Genomic DNA, 14,889 nt, shown 5'->3' with positions numbered 1-14,889 from the left:
GAAATGACAAGAGAATAAAACTTAACACTGTAAGTTCCTTCGTTTACTAAATATGAGCTGTTTGCAATGAATGTTACATTTCTCTTGAGTTTTGGATGTCTGTACTGTACATAACATGTGATTGTAATGTTTGTATGGAGTCCTATTTGTGGCCCTATTAATAGCAGTTTAAGGTAAGAGCAGAATGGCAGTCTCAGTGCCCATACATCTCCAACCATTGATCCTGTTATAGTATGTCAATGCAACATGGTGGTTAGTTATATTAGAACGTCACAGAAATAACTCTGAGTTCAACTTATCTGACGTACCACCTATTGTTTTGAATTATATGCCTGGAAGATGCAACCTGTTACAGTAAGTTGTTTTGATAGTTTCTTTATAACTTTCTCTTCCTGGACACTCTAGAGAGAGTTAAATATTCAAGATCAATAATTCTCTGTATTTTGTATTTGATTGCATCAATGATTGCACCATATTGTAGTTTGATTTTTGTTTATTTGCATATTTCCATGGATTACAAGGAGGTTTATTTGTCACATACATAGCAATACTAACGTAAATCATGTAGTGAAATTTCATTTGGTGTTCAGCTTTTTCTGTCCAAGTGTGAAGAAAGAAAGATCAAGAAATATTTTAATAAATAGCAAGAGAGAATAAAAAGTGCAGTGTGTGTACAGTCCATGTGCAAGAAAAAAAAAGTTTATATAGTCTTGTGTGTGTTCAGGATACGGATTGCTTGAGGATAGAAGCTCCTCCGCAGTCTCTCTGTTCTGGTCTTGTAGCAGCAGAGACGTTTGCCTGACCTCAGTCTTTTGAAAAGTCCATGATCAGGATGTGAGGAGGCCTTTACAATTCTTTGGGCCCTGGTACTTAGTCTTTTCTTGTAGGTCTCCTGCAGGGTAGGGAGAGGTGGTGCTCTGATGGTACGTTCGGCAGATCGCACCACTCTCTGTAGGGCACTGCAGTCACAGGCTGTACAGTTCCCATACCAAGTGATGATGCTACTTGTCAGGACACTCTCCACAGCTGAGTAAAAGGCCTTCAAGATGGGTGCTGTGCTGATACTTTGAACTTCCTCAGTTGACGTAGGAAGTACAGTCTTTGCCTAGATTTCCTCAGTGTGTGCTGGGTGTTAACAGTCTATGTTTTGGGTCTGTGCCGCATAGTCTGTTGTGGGAGGCCTTTGATTATTTCAGAATCCCAGGTAGCATTAAAAGCCTAGTAAAAGCATACTTTCTGGATATTCAATTATGTTTTACTACAGCTGATTACACCACAGGTTGGCAACAACTTGAGATAGGAATCATGGCCGGATGTACCATCTCCCCACTTGCTTTTACAATGGCAATGGAGGTCATTATTAGGGCCTCAAAATGGGTAGTGGGCGGGGAGAAGTTGCAGGGAGGGCCACGCCTCCCCCCGATTCGGGCTTTCATGGACGACATGACAACCTTGACGACAACCGTTCCATGCACCAACAGGTTGCTGGGTAAGTTAAATAGTAATCTGCAATGGGCCAGAATGAAGGTGAAACCAAGTAAGTCTAGGAGTCTCTCAATTATTAAAGGGAAGGTAACAGATAAGAAGTTTGCTATAAATAAGGAGGTTATTCCCACAGTTCTGGAGAAACCAGTGAAGAGCCTGGGAAGGTGGTATGATGCAAGCCTTAGTGATAAATCAAAGGTTGAAGACTTGAGACAGGTCACTAGGCAAGGTATTGCAAAAATTGACAAGTCGGGGCTGCCAGGTAAGCTCAAGCTGTGGTGTTTGCAGTTTGGTTTGTTGCCTCGGCTAATGTGGCCATTGACAGTTTATGAAGTTCCTCTGTCAAAGGTAGAGAGGTTGGAAAAAATGATCAACTCCTTTGTCAGAAAATGGCTCGGAGTCCCACGCTGCTTAAGCAGTGTAGCCTTGTATGGGAAGGGTATTGTAGAGTTGCCAATATCTAGTCTGACAGAGGAATTTAAGTGTGCTAAGGCTAGATTGGAATTGACTCTTACTCAGTCCAAGGACCCAGTGGTGAGGAAAGTTGCACCCTCAGTTAATGCAGGGAGGAAGTGGAACCCAGAGCAGGCAGTTAAGCAAGCTCAATCAGCATTGAAGCATAGAGATATAATGGGCCATGTGCAGCACGGGCGGGGGGGTCTAGGGGTGGGTGCAAGTAAACCCTTGTGGAGTAAGGCTTCTGCAGGAGAAAAGAGGAAAATGGTAGTGGAGGAAATGCATAGACAGGAGGAGGCTGTAAGATGTACTAAGGCAGTGTCGCAGGCAAAACAAGGGCAGTGGGTGAACTGGGAAGGGGTGGAAAAAAGACGGATTAAATGGAAAGATCTATGGGACATGGAAGCTGGTAAGATCAGATTTATGTTAGGTGCTACATATGATGTGCTCCCATCTCCCAAGAATTTAAGTCAATGGTTTGGTGAGGATGATAAATGCATACTTTGCTCGTGTGTGGGCAGTCTCCACCATATCCTATCAGGATGCAAGGTAAGTCTCACCCAGGGGCGGTATACGTGGCGTCATAACCAGGTATTGAAATGTGTGGCAGCGGCAATAGAGGATAAAAGAAGAGAAGTCAATTCATTAGCAGCTAGTAAAGGGGTAAGGCAAATTAACTTTGTACGTCAGGGGGATAAACCTTGTTCCGCGAAGGCCAGGTGTAAAACCGGCCAGTTGAAAAATGGGGCGGGCTGGGAAATGAAGGTTGATCTTGGCCAGCAGATGGCAGTACCTCCACATATAGTGAGTACTAAGCTACGTCCTGACGTAATTCTATGGTCGGATTCAGAGAAGATAGTTTACTTCATTGAACTCACTGTTCCTTGGGAAGACAGAGTGGAAGTGGCCAATGAGCTGAAGAGAGCTAAATATACTGAAATAGCAGAGGAGGCAGCTAAGCGAGGTTGGAGTGCACGATTAAGGCCTATTGAAATCGGTGCACGTGGGTTTGTGGCCAGATCTGCTATTGGCTTGCTGTCTGAATTGGGCATTTGTGGTCGAAGTCTAAGGCAGGTGGTTAGTAACATGTCCTTAGCAGCAGAACGGGCAAGCGAATGGTTGTGGGTAAGGAGAAGTTACCCTTCCTGGGGCGCAAGCTAAGGTAAGCTAACTGGCTCATTTGTTTTGGTCGTGGGTAAGGAGAAGTTACCCTTCCTGGGGCGCAAGCTAAGGTAAGCTAACTGGCTCATTTGTTTTGGTGGTGGGTAAGGAGAAGTTACCCTTCCTGGGGCGCAAGCTAAGGTAAGCTAACTGGCTCATTTGTTTTGTGTTTGTGATGGACTGTGCCTAGGTTGATGGTACTTGGCTAAGGTTCTTTATGGTTTATGGTTCAGTCCACATCAACGGGACGGACCGACCTAGCCAACTTCAACCATGCCTAGGTTGGTTAAGGGTATTTGGATGCTTGTTGTGGTAATATGGGGCAGCATGGGGCGTAAGCTAACTGCTAACTGCTGGCTAATTTGTTTTGTGTTTGGGATGGGGCCTAAGATAATGGGCTAAGCTAACTGGCTAATTTGTGTTGTGTTTGTGATGGGCTGTGCCTAGGGTGATGGTACTTGGCTAAGGTTCTTTATGGTTTATGGTTCAGTCCACATCAACGGGACGGACCGACCTAGCCAACTTAGACCATGCCTGGGCTGGTTAAGAGTATTTTGAGTATTGGATATTTCAATGTGGTAATATAGTGGTAGCATGGAGGGGAGTGTCTCCAGGACGCTGGTTTCACTGTTAAGCCTTCATGAGGTGTCGTGGGCCTAACTTAACGAAACATCGGTGAATGAGGGTGCCCACTTGATAACCCCAATGACATGCCGCATACTATATAGGCTACTGCTGTTGGATAGGCCATTTGCATTGTGCTTGTGACCATTTGTTGGCGGATTTGTGGGTAGTGTGCTTTTTAAAGTTAAACTTGAGCAGGGGCTTCTGAATGTGTTTTTACCTTGGATTTTGGCACAAGGGATTTTAACATCTAATCCTGTGTATTAATGTAAAGCACTTGTCGTCTCCTGTGTTTGCGCGGTACTCCCACTTTCCCCTGACCCTCCTATGAATGCATATGCATGACACGGAAAAGCGCAAATAGCCATTTGCAGCTCCCACGGGCACAAAAACATACATCTGGCCCTGTCTCTTCTTTTTTCATCCACTTTCTCTGGGTGTGTCTTTCTTCTCTCCTTTGAATCCCTTATTCTCTCTCTCTCTCTATTTATCTCTTTGGCTGTGGAGAACATGTGTGTGTGTGTGTGTGTGTTTGTGTGTGTGTATGTTTGTGTGTGTGTCTTTGTGTGTGTGTGTGTCTGTGTGTGTGTGTGTCTCTGTGTGTGTGTGTTTCTGTGTGTGTGTGTGTCTCTCTGTGTGTGTGTGTCTGTGTGTCTGTGTCTTTGTGTGTATGTCTCTGTGTGTGTGTGTGTCTGTCTGTGTCTGTGTGTGTGTGTGTATCTGTGTCTTTGTGTGTGTGTGTGTGTCTGTGTCTTTGTGTGTGTGTGTGTGTCTGTGTGTGTGTGTGTCTTTGTGTGTGTGTGTGTGTGTGTGTGTGTGTGTGTCTTTGTGTGTGTCTGTGTCTTTGTGTGTGTGTGTGTGTGTGTCTGTGTGTGTGTGTGTCTTTGTGTGTGTGTGTGTGTGTGTGTGTGTGTGTCTGTGTGTGTGTGTGTGTGTGTGTCTTTGTGTGTATGTCTCTCTCTCTGTGTGTGTCTGTCTGTGTCTGTCTGTATGTGTGTGTGTGTGTGTGTGTGTGTGTGTGTGTGTATGTCTCTCTCTGTGTGTGTGTCTGTCTGTGTCTGTATGTGTGTGTGTGTGTGTGTGTGTGTGTCTGTGTCTTTGTGTGTGTGTGTGTGTGTGTGTGTGTGTGTGTGTGTGTGTTTGTGTGTGTGTGTATGTGTGTGTGTGTGTGTGAGTTGAACATGACCGCAACCAACAGCCAAACCTTTGCCGCTGCAAACCCAAGCTAATCCCTGAATAGGACGGTTACTCTTGGGTGGCGGGTGGGGGAGACATATCTGGGGGGAGACACACTGGCTAGGTTCAGAGTTCAGGTTCCATTCCCTCTCTCTTTCTCCCTGGTGATGTTGCTCAGTGGAGCAGAGACTCTGGCACAGACTGAGCAGTTAAGTTCGGAGTTTAGTTAGTGTCAGCTCTTACCATTAGGCCCTGTTAGTCAGTGAGTTAGCCACTAGAGAGGGTTTGTTCTTTTAAGTTTGTCAGTATCGCCCTTTGTGTTTAACAATAAAGTCAATTAAATTGTATATGTGTGTCCGACATCCATCACTGCTGCACAGAATTCAGGGTAAGGCCACGTGAACATGTCCCATTGACATCCATTCATTTTGTCTAGGACAGTGAATGGAGAATCTTGAAAGTTGAATTCTGAGAAATGCCCAAGTTGCCCAAAGGGCAAACAAACAACTTTTACTTTGATAAGCCTATAGAACATGTTACTGTATAAAAGTTCACTGTACTCAACATTTCCAGGTCAACTTTTGGCAATTAGACTAAAGATTGCACATTTTTCGAAATTTCGCCAAAGTTCATGTGTTAGGTGGCACCCCTAAATCTCAATGGAATTATTCAAAACTGTGCAAAAGTCATTTTTATGTTAATTGGAACAAAATGCAATGCCAGCCAAATTGATATTTTGAAATTAAAATTTCCCATTCAAATTTGATGCACCCTAGCGCGCGTGTGTGTGTCTCTGCATGGGGTTCAATTGAAGTCAGAGTTGGTCCGTCCAGTCAATAGTCCCGCATTCAGGCCGCTGCATTATTAGATTAACGTCAGATAGCGCTGTAAAATGTGTGGGAATTTCTCGCATTGTGATGGTTAGAGTTGCGGGACTTAGTATGCTCAATACTTAGTAATAATTTATACAGTCACGTCTAAAACTGCATCTTTTTCTCTCTCGTGAGCATTTAATCTGCTGCCAGTTTGTGACTCCACATCGCCCAAAATGCTTGATTGCATTGTATTCTTCACATTTTAGATACATTTTGGTGTACCACATGGTATTTTCTTTCAGTGAATCTTTTGCTTTGCAATTACCTTCCTGCCCTCCTCTTGGCTGCCTTCACTCCTTCCTCTTCATTAACAGTAATCTTTTTGGCCTCAATAATCCAGTTACATAGTCTCTGTTTTTGGTTTTGGATTTTGTGAAATACTTTTCTAAATAAATGCGACTTATAGTCCGGTGCGACTTATATATGTTTTTTTCCTGTTCATTACGCATTTTTTGACTGGTGTGACTTATACTCAGGAGCGACTTATAGTCCGGAAAATACGGTAGAACACAAAACAAATGCACATAATTAATACGTAATTGTCAAGTTGTGCCTAGTGTTCTGTGCAAAATCCTCAACTTGAAAAATGGAAGGACATCTATGGAGATTAAGAATGCTGGATTCCACTCAATGACTTGAGAAATAAACTGTGCTTTTGTTTCCTCTTTTTGTTTCTTTATTTTCTTTGAATTCAGGCAGGTATATGCAGTCACTTTTAGCATCCATTCAGCAGTTATGAACAGTCATTTTCACCAGGTGAAAACCTTTAAAAGACAGACAAAAAAGTGGAGAACAGACAGTATGTAAGGTGAGGCTATACATCCAACAGTAGACATTTAAATAAGTGCAATATTCCATGAGACATGCAGAAATGTACATATCTCTCAGCAGCATTTGATAATGTCTAAATATAATGAATACTACTTCAAATTCAAACAATCAGGAATCACTCAATAGAGAAAATAGATTCAAATGGCAGTTTCAAACATGGCAGTAAATAAGGGTGGTGTACTGAGCCCCTACTCTCTCCACAGGGTGGTGTACTGAGCCCCTACTCTACACTCTCCACAGGGTGGAGTACTGAGCCCCTACTCTACTCTCTCCACAGGGTGGTGTACTGACCCCCTACCCTCTCCACAGGGTGGTGTACTGAGCCCCTACTCTACTCTCTCCACAGGGTGGTGTACTGAGCCCCTACTCTACTCTCTCCACAGGGTGGTGTACTGAGCCCCTACTCTACTCTCTCCACAGGGTGGTGTATTGAGCCCCTACTCTACTCTCTCCACAGGGTGGTGTACTGACCCCCTACTCTACTCTCTCCACAGGGTGGTGTACTGACCCCCTACCCTCTCCACAGGGTGGTGTACTGAGCCCCTACTCTACTCTCTCCACAGGGTGGTGTACTGAGCCCCTACTCTACTCTCTCCACGGCTGCACCCCCACATACACACCCGAGCAGCGCCACCCTACAGCATGCAGATGGGACCACAGTGGTGGGGCTCGTCTCTGGGGGACATGAGACTGCAGACAGGGAGGAGCTCCAGAGGCTGGCCCTGTGGTGCACACGGAACAGCCTGATCCTGAACACACACACACACACACACACACACACGGAACAACCTGATCCTGAACACACACACACACACACACACACACGGAACAGCCTGATCCTGAACACACACACACGGAACAGCCTGATCCTGAACACACACACACACACACACACACACGGAACAACCTGATCCTGAACACACACACACACACACACACACACGGAACAACCTGATCCTGAACACACACACACACACACACACACACACACACGGAACAACCTGATCCTGAACACACACACACACACACACACACGGAACAACCTGATCCTGAACACACACACACACACACACACACACGGAACAACCTGATCCTGAACACACACACACACACACACACACACACACGGAACAACCTGATCCTGAACACACACACACACACACACACACACACGGAACAACCTGATCCTGAACACACACACACACACACACACACACACACACACACACACGGAACAGCCTGATCCTGAACACACACACACACACACGAAACAGCCTGATCCTGAACGCACACACACACAAACACACTCACACGGAACAGCCTGATCCTGAACACACACACACACACACACACGAAACAGCCTGATCCTGCACACACACACACAAACACACTCACACGGAACAGCCTGATCCTGAACACACACACACACACACAAACACACTCACACGGAACAGCCTGATCCTGAACACACACACACACACACTCACACGGAACAGCCTGATCCTGAACACACACACACGCATGCACGAACGCACGCACGCACGCACACACTCACACACACACACATACACACTCACATGGAACAAACTGATCCTGAACAATCCAAAACCACCGAGCTCATCATCCACTTCAGGAGGAAGAAACCTCATCCAGGGACTGCCTGGAAAAGAGTCTCACACTTCAAGTTCCTGGGCTCACACGTGGCTGATGCCCTAACACCACCACACACGGGCTTGTTGAGCTTCAGTGGCAGGCTGATCTCCCCCAACTGTTCCATCGAGAGACGTACAAGCTATTTTCTACAAGCGGCCATCAGACTATGTCATTATATCAAACTGTTATTGTGGGAAACTCAACTGCCTCATTTGCGTTGCACTGCAAGCGCAGACACGAAAGAAAGAAACTAATTTGTTCACACACACACACACACACTCCCCCACTGCATCCCTCTTTGAATGTAAAATGTGTTGTGTATGTGCGGTGTAAAGTGTTGTTGCATGTTCTGTGGGCTTTGTGTTATTCAAGGGATGTACAGCGGGTTTTATTGTTGGTGTCGGGTGTTTGCCCCCGGTTTGGCGTTCGTTCACGCAGCAAACCAATTGTTTGGTTTGGTGCGATTTTGCTCATTCATTCATTCACTCATTACAGCGTCATTACCAACTTCATTCTTATCAATAACAATTACATAGTGTGGTACCCACTAGCTTGTCGTCCATTTGCCATGTCATATCGTCTGTATAGTGCCCATAATCTGGTTAACGCATACATCTACTCACAACACTTCCTGACGCTCCGACGTCTGTCACTGTCCCATTGCGGAAGCGCGCTCCGTGCCGGGACCGGTCATTATAAACATTCTGCAGGGGTAGGGAGCAGGGCATTATGCTACAGGGGTGTTTAGGATATTCGTTTGGTTGTATTGTTTCTTTATGCCTTGTGGTTATGTATATATTTATAACGGACATATGTTTTGTTTATTATATTCTTTTCTGTTGTTTTCTATATCATTGTTATGTTAATTAATGCTATGTATTATTGAGTATGTGTGTGTGTGGGTGTGTGTGTGTGTGTGTGTGTGTGTGTGTGTGCACTGAATGGTGCTGTTGTGAAACTGAATTTCGCTCTGGATGAGCACCTCTAGGGGAGAACTGCAAACTGCAAAGGCATGCCAGTGTAGAGAGTGCTGAAGAGTGCCCCTAGTGGCAAACAGGGAAACTGCAAAGGCATGCCAGTGTAGAGAGTGCTGAAGAGTGCCCCTAGTGGCAAACAGGGAAACTGCAGAGGCATGCCAGTGTAGAGAGTGCTGAATAGCACCCCTAGTGGCAAACAGGGAAACTGCAAAGGCATGCCAGTGTAGAGAATGCTGAAGAGTGCCCCTAGTGGCAAACATGGAAACTGCAAAGGCATGCCAGTGTAGAAAGTGCTGAAGAGTGTTCCTAGTGGTAAACAGGGAAACTAAAGTTTTGCAATAAATTTGACATCCATAAATAAACTGTTTTTTCTCCTCTTTTTGTATACACCCCTCATGTTTCCATTAGCAGGAGGGTTTGGTCAAGGGAAGGAAGGAAGGGAGTTTTGACCAATAAGAAGGACGTAATGGAGGGAGAAAGGGAGGTTTGACCAATAAGAAGGGACAAATGGATGGAGGAAGGGAGGTTTGACCAATAAGAGAAATGAGAAGAAGCTGTAGTGTCTTCTACTGACAGTGACTTTCCATAACCAGCTTAGCTATGGCAAAGATAGCAACTGTATTATTATTAATAATAATAATAATAATAATAATAATAACAATAATAATTAGTTATAGTGGAAGACATGCACATACACAGTTATGTTGTCACAACTAGCTCCTTAAAACATTAACATACACATGTAGCCATACATGCACATACACAGAAACACAAGACATATGTGATACGAGCTGTACATACACTTTATGGACATTAAGTTAGAGGGATGATCAAGACAGAGGAAAAGTGAGACCTGTATTCTGACATCAGTGTTATTTTCATTCATACAGTACATGCTATATGACTGTAACTACAAGAGACATAAATGAATGAGGAGGAAAGAGTTAAACATTCATGACAAGATAAGTTTTGCTCTTGATGGAATGAACACACCTTAACCTCCTGAGACAGAACAAGTCCTGCCAGTTCTCAGGGAGCGTCTGAGACTCAAGGAAATGACAAGAGAATACAACTCAAAACTGTAAGTTCCTTTGTTTACTAAATATGAGTTGCATGCAAGGTTCATTACATTTTTTTCACGGTTTGGAGGTGTCTGTATGTAGCATTTGTATGTAATGTATGTATGGAGTCCTATTTGTGGCTCTATTAATAGCAGTTCAAGTTATAGAGCAGAATGGCGATCTCAGTGTCTAACCTGTTTAGTTGTGTTGACAAGCACACCAACTTTGCCAACCTTGTTCTTGCCCATCCTTTCTGTTTTTGTTGTTTACAAAAAAAGATGTGTTATATCCATGATGGCTTTGAAGTCTTGAGTTAATGAATTAGTTTGTGTGCTGTTAACCAGCAACAAAAGGCAGTAAAAGAACACAACAAGTAGCCTAGCCTAGCCTTCAACTTCTGCTGCTGCGTGTGTGCATGCACGGATTATAAACTTTCGGGCCCCTGGGCCCAGATGTAATAAGGGCCCCCCACTAAATTCAATCAGATTCATAGCCTACATCCTGATTTGTTGATATTGAGGCAGTGATTCCATGCAAAGGCTTGGGCTTCAGGGCCTCCTGACCCCTTGGGTCTCTCTCCTGCTCAAACAAAAGGTGTGTGTTCATATAGTTCCGCATTAAATTGATTTTGATATTTTTGACAGAAATAGTACAGAACAGTGTATATGTCAGTACTGTCATGCAGTTCGTGTGTAGAGTTGTGAATTTATGGTATGCCAACTTGGTGTGAATACACACAGGGGAAAACCTCTCTCATTGTTGAGTATCCTGATGATCCAGTGCATACGGCCGTACACCTGCAGGCGCGCCTGGAAAGAGTTAAACATTCATGACAAGATCAATAATTCTAGGTATTTCACTTTTGATTCTATCAACAAGACTAAACTGGCCTTTCAATTGGGGGGTTGTATCAGAACATTCTGGTCTGAATTGTATTTATTATGACCGCCGCTAGCGAAGCTAGCGAAGCGGTCATATAGGGATTGTCAAAGTTTTTTTTTTTTTTTTTTTCCCCGTCATCTACTTCCTGAATTTTTGGTCAACGATACCCGGGACACCGAACCACCGGGGCACATGAAATTTGGTGGGTATGTAGCCACACTAGACTTTTACGGAAAAAATTTGTTTCGTCCCCGGGGGCCACTCCACCCCCGTGCTGGGCCCCCCGAACCGCAAAAAAAGCAGTTTTTCCTAAATAACTACCTGAACCGTGGCACTGAGGATGAAGAATCTTTTATGGTATGTTGGTCTCAAGGGCCCACATCAACCTGGCCCATAATCACTCATTTGTGATTTGCACCCCCCCGGTAAAAAATGAAAATGCAATATTATTCTGCTTTAATTGCCCCTATCTTTAGTTAAGATGTTCAGAACTGCACCACATTTTATGTGTATGATTGACCTGGCATTCTCTGGGGGTATGCCAAGTTTCGTAGAATTTCATCCATGGGGGGGTCTTAAAAAAATTAGGTTATGTGTACATTTAGTGACTGTACACTCATTGGCCTGTAGAAGGCGGTGCACACATATACACATGCACACACACACAGGCACCCACATACTATCGGTATTAGAATGGCCGATACATAATTACAAATTCAGTAGGATTAAAAGAAAGCCATAATAAATATTCATCACATCATCATGGCTGCATTTCCAGTATTGGCGATAAGTAGTCGTTTGTCCACTAGATGGCGCATCGTTGCAGTGAGACGTAATTTTGTTGGAAGTTAAAAGTGGGTTGAAAAAAACAATGGACGCTTCCTACAAGGACTGTAATTTACCACAGAGAACGTCTAATAAGGATAGGACGATGTTCACATGAAATGTAATTCCCATTTCTTCTTGAAGCCGACATAAATCTGAGGATGTTTATCGGACATGCTTGGTTTTTACTGCAGGTACGTTAATCTTATAATATCAATAAGGACCTAGTGTTACCGTTAGCGTTGGTTGAGTGATGGAGGCCAATTTGATTGATTGCATTTGTAGAAAACTAGAAATGCGGATATACCAAGCAAATTGATAGCAGCACTGTAATTGTATCTTTCGACTGTCATTTGTTGCACGTGCTACAAAAATCATTCTGTGCAATGGAAGATTTACCAACGTTACTGATACAGTTTTGCCTATAGCCTACATGCGTGAGACTAAGACGCCTGTTTATTTCGTTTTAAGTGCGTGCAGGGTGTGTGAGAGGGGAATCGATGTGCTTTGATTCCAGCTTGGTAGTTGTAGTCTGTGAAATTAAAAAGCATGTGTGTGTGAAGTATCCAAACAATGACGCCTTCATTTCATTTCATTATGGTTGCTTTAGCAACACACATTAAGCTACTGTGTAGTGGGTCCCATTTAGAAGTGCCTACTTCATTCGCGCTTTCCTTAACTCATGGAGCTGCATGAATTTTATTACAACTTTTCGCCACAATATGGCAGTTTAAGTCCGCTTGATACTGTAAGGCGTAAGCCATTGGTTTCCAAAGGAGATTTTATTTGTGTCGCCAGCATAGCCTATTGACAATTTATGTTGTAGCCTAAATAGGCCTACCTTATAAGCCTACCTGTAGCTTAGGGAAGCTAACAGCTTTCTATTAGGATCTAGTTTGTTAGTTACAGTTTTGTCATAACTCCCTGATGCATTTTTGCATTTAGAATAGCCAGAGCGTGGATATCTCAATCGGAAAATTAAACAATATCGGGTGCCAGGTGAACCCAGCCTGATCTGCCCGCTATTTATTTTTTGATTTCTTAAAAGATTGAGCTTGGTCTGGTGAAAGCCAGACTAGCCATGGACCTCAGTTACACAATGCAAGGGAACATGAATCAGCCTATATTTGCACGAACAATAACGGACAACAGTTCTTCAACTTTGGCCCGTTAAAATGTGTATGAACAGTCTAGCAACGCATTTCATCAAGGCCCATTTGGACATGTCAGTTATTTGCACCACTGGTTACATGTAAAACAGCATTTCGTTTCAGACTACTGTTACTTAATTTGTGCATTAACAATAACGTTTCAGACTACTGTTACTTAATTTGTGCATTGACAATGAAGTATTACATGAACTAAAGGTGACTAAAATCTTATGTAGAAGAAGAAACATTCACAAAAAATCCATCCATCCAAAAATGACCTTTGTTTTTGATAGCTGTTGAAAACGGCATGGAACTGACAGAGATGTTTTTGTTCATAAACAAACAAACAAACAAACAAACAAATAAATACATAAATAACAATATGCTGATACCTTTTGCTTTTCCCAAATACAATGTAGCCTACAGGTGTAAATGACCTTTCATCAATCAGTTGCAATGGATGAACTGTGATGAACTGCCCTACTCGTGATTGTTTAGAGATTTTAAGGTTTTATAACAATGCTACATCTTCTTTGGCTATTCTACAATCTATTCAACTTTTCAGCACCAGTAGGCTACTTTCTGTGCAGCCGCACACACACACTCAGGCATGCCAAACAAGCATACACAAAAGTTTCAAGAGTGGGGGATGGAGTAAAATATGGAGACAAATTGAAGTGTGATTTATTTTCGCGGAACAGCTGTACAGGACTGAGCGGCGGTCATATTTTGTACCGCTCTGCGGTACATCTAGTTTTGTATAATTTTGTTAACAAACTCACTGCATGGCACCTATAAATGAATGAAGAAGAAAGAGTTAAACATTCATGACAAGACGAGTTGCTTTGCTCTTGATAGTATGACCATGCCTTACCCTCCTGTGACAGAACAAGTCCAGCCAGTTCTCAACAGGGAGCGTCTGAGACTCAAGGAAATGAAAAGTGACTAAAATTCAAAACAGTAAGTTCCTTCTTATACTACAGTAAATAGCAGTTTAATGTAAGAGCAGAATGGCAATCTCCGTGCCCATACATTTCCAAAAATGTTTCCTATTAGGCTATATAAAAGCAACATGGTTGTTAGATCTCTTTTAACTTCACAGAAAGAAGTCTGAGTTCAGCTATTGTTTTGAATTTTTACAGACCCAACTATCATAAAGCCATGCAAACTAGACTACAGTGGCCAAAGACCTTGATCTGTACAGAGAAATTTACTTTAACCTATAGACCTTTTCCCTTTTTACTTCTATCCAATATGTGTCTGCAGCTGAATGATCAGGCATCCTATTAAGTGTTTCAGTAGAATAATGAAGGTAGCACAAAAGCAAATGAGGACAGTGCATTTCCCGTACAACTACGGAGGTTAGCTTTTTACTAACGTGGTACGATGCATCGCTCAACTTTTGTTTCCAAAAACATATATAGTACTTTGTAAGTTTGGACCATAATACTGTAGTTTCCAAACTTCAGTAGTCTGGACCAAGGTGGTTAATGATGTTTAGTAGCACGTGAACAGGCACACCTGCACATAACAGAGACTTAATGATGGACTACCTTATAGTTTAATCCGTGAAATCATCTGTTTTTCTTCAAGTTATCAAGTTAATTCATTGGTTCATACAGGCTGACCTTGTTAATTAACGACTGCTTTGAATTAATGTTTAACACGTGTCATTTAAATGTGCTGGTGAATTACAGTTTTTTTCTGATTGCTTAAGCACATTTTTTGTAAC

At 43.0% G+C, this 14,889-nt stretch overlaps 1 protein-coding gene across 6 annotated transcripts in view; it reads left to right on the top strand.

The window, feature by feature from the left end:
- Window positions 1-14,889, top strand: part of LOC143136317 (NACHT, LRR and PYD domains-containing protein 3-like) — a 286,890-nt gene that overhangs the window by 86,322 nt on the left and 185,679 nt on the right. For 2 of the 6 annotated variants that reach the window (XM_076296976.1, XM_076297042.1), the window contains exons 1-2: window positions 10,245-10,319; window positions 14,045-14,117. The exons of 1 other annotated variant lie outside the window; for it this stretch is intronic. The gene's annotated coding sequence lies outside the window, so the exon portion shown is untranslated. Of the gene's footprint in view, window positions 1-10,240; window positions 10,320-11,039; window positions 11,151-14,044; window positions 14,118-14,889 lie in introns of those variants that run through there. 3 more of the 6 variants (XM_076296984.1, XM_076297002.1, XM_076296993.1) reach the window with 3 other exon arrangements.

The sequence above is a fragment of the Alosa pseudoharengus genome, unplaced genomic scaffold, assembly GCF_046254945.1.
Source record: "Alosa pseudoharengus isolate Yale_2024_CS ecotype anadromous, Long Island Sound unplaced genomic scaffold, YU_APseudo_1.1 YU_APseudo_1.1_scf_1, whole genome shotgun sequence".
NCBI classification, from domain to species: Eukaryota; Metazoa; Chordata; class Actinopteri; order Clupeiformes; family Clupeidae; genus Alosa; species Alosa pseudoharengus.
Note: the sequence above shows the minus strand (reverse complement) of the source record. Positions and strands in the feature narration are given on the sequence as shown.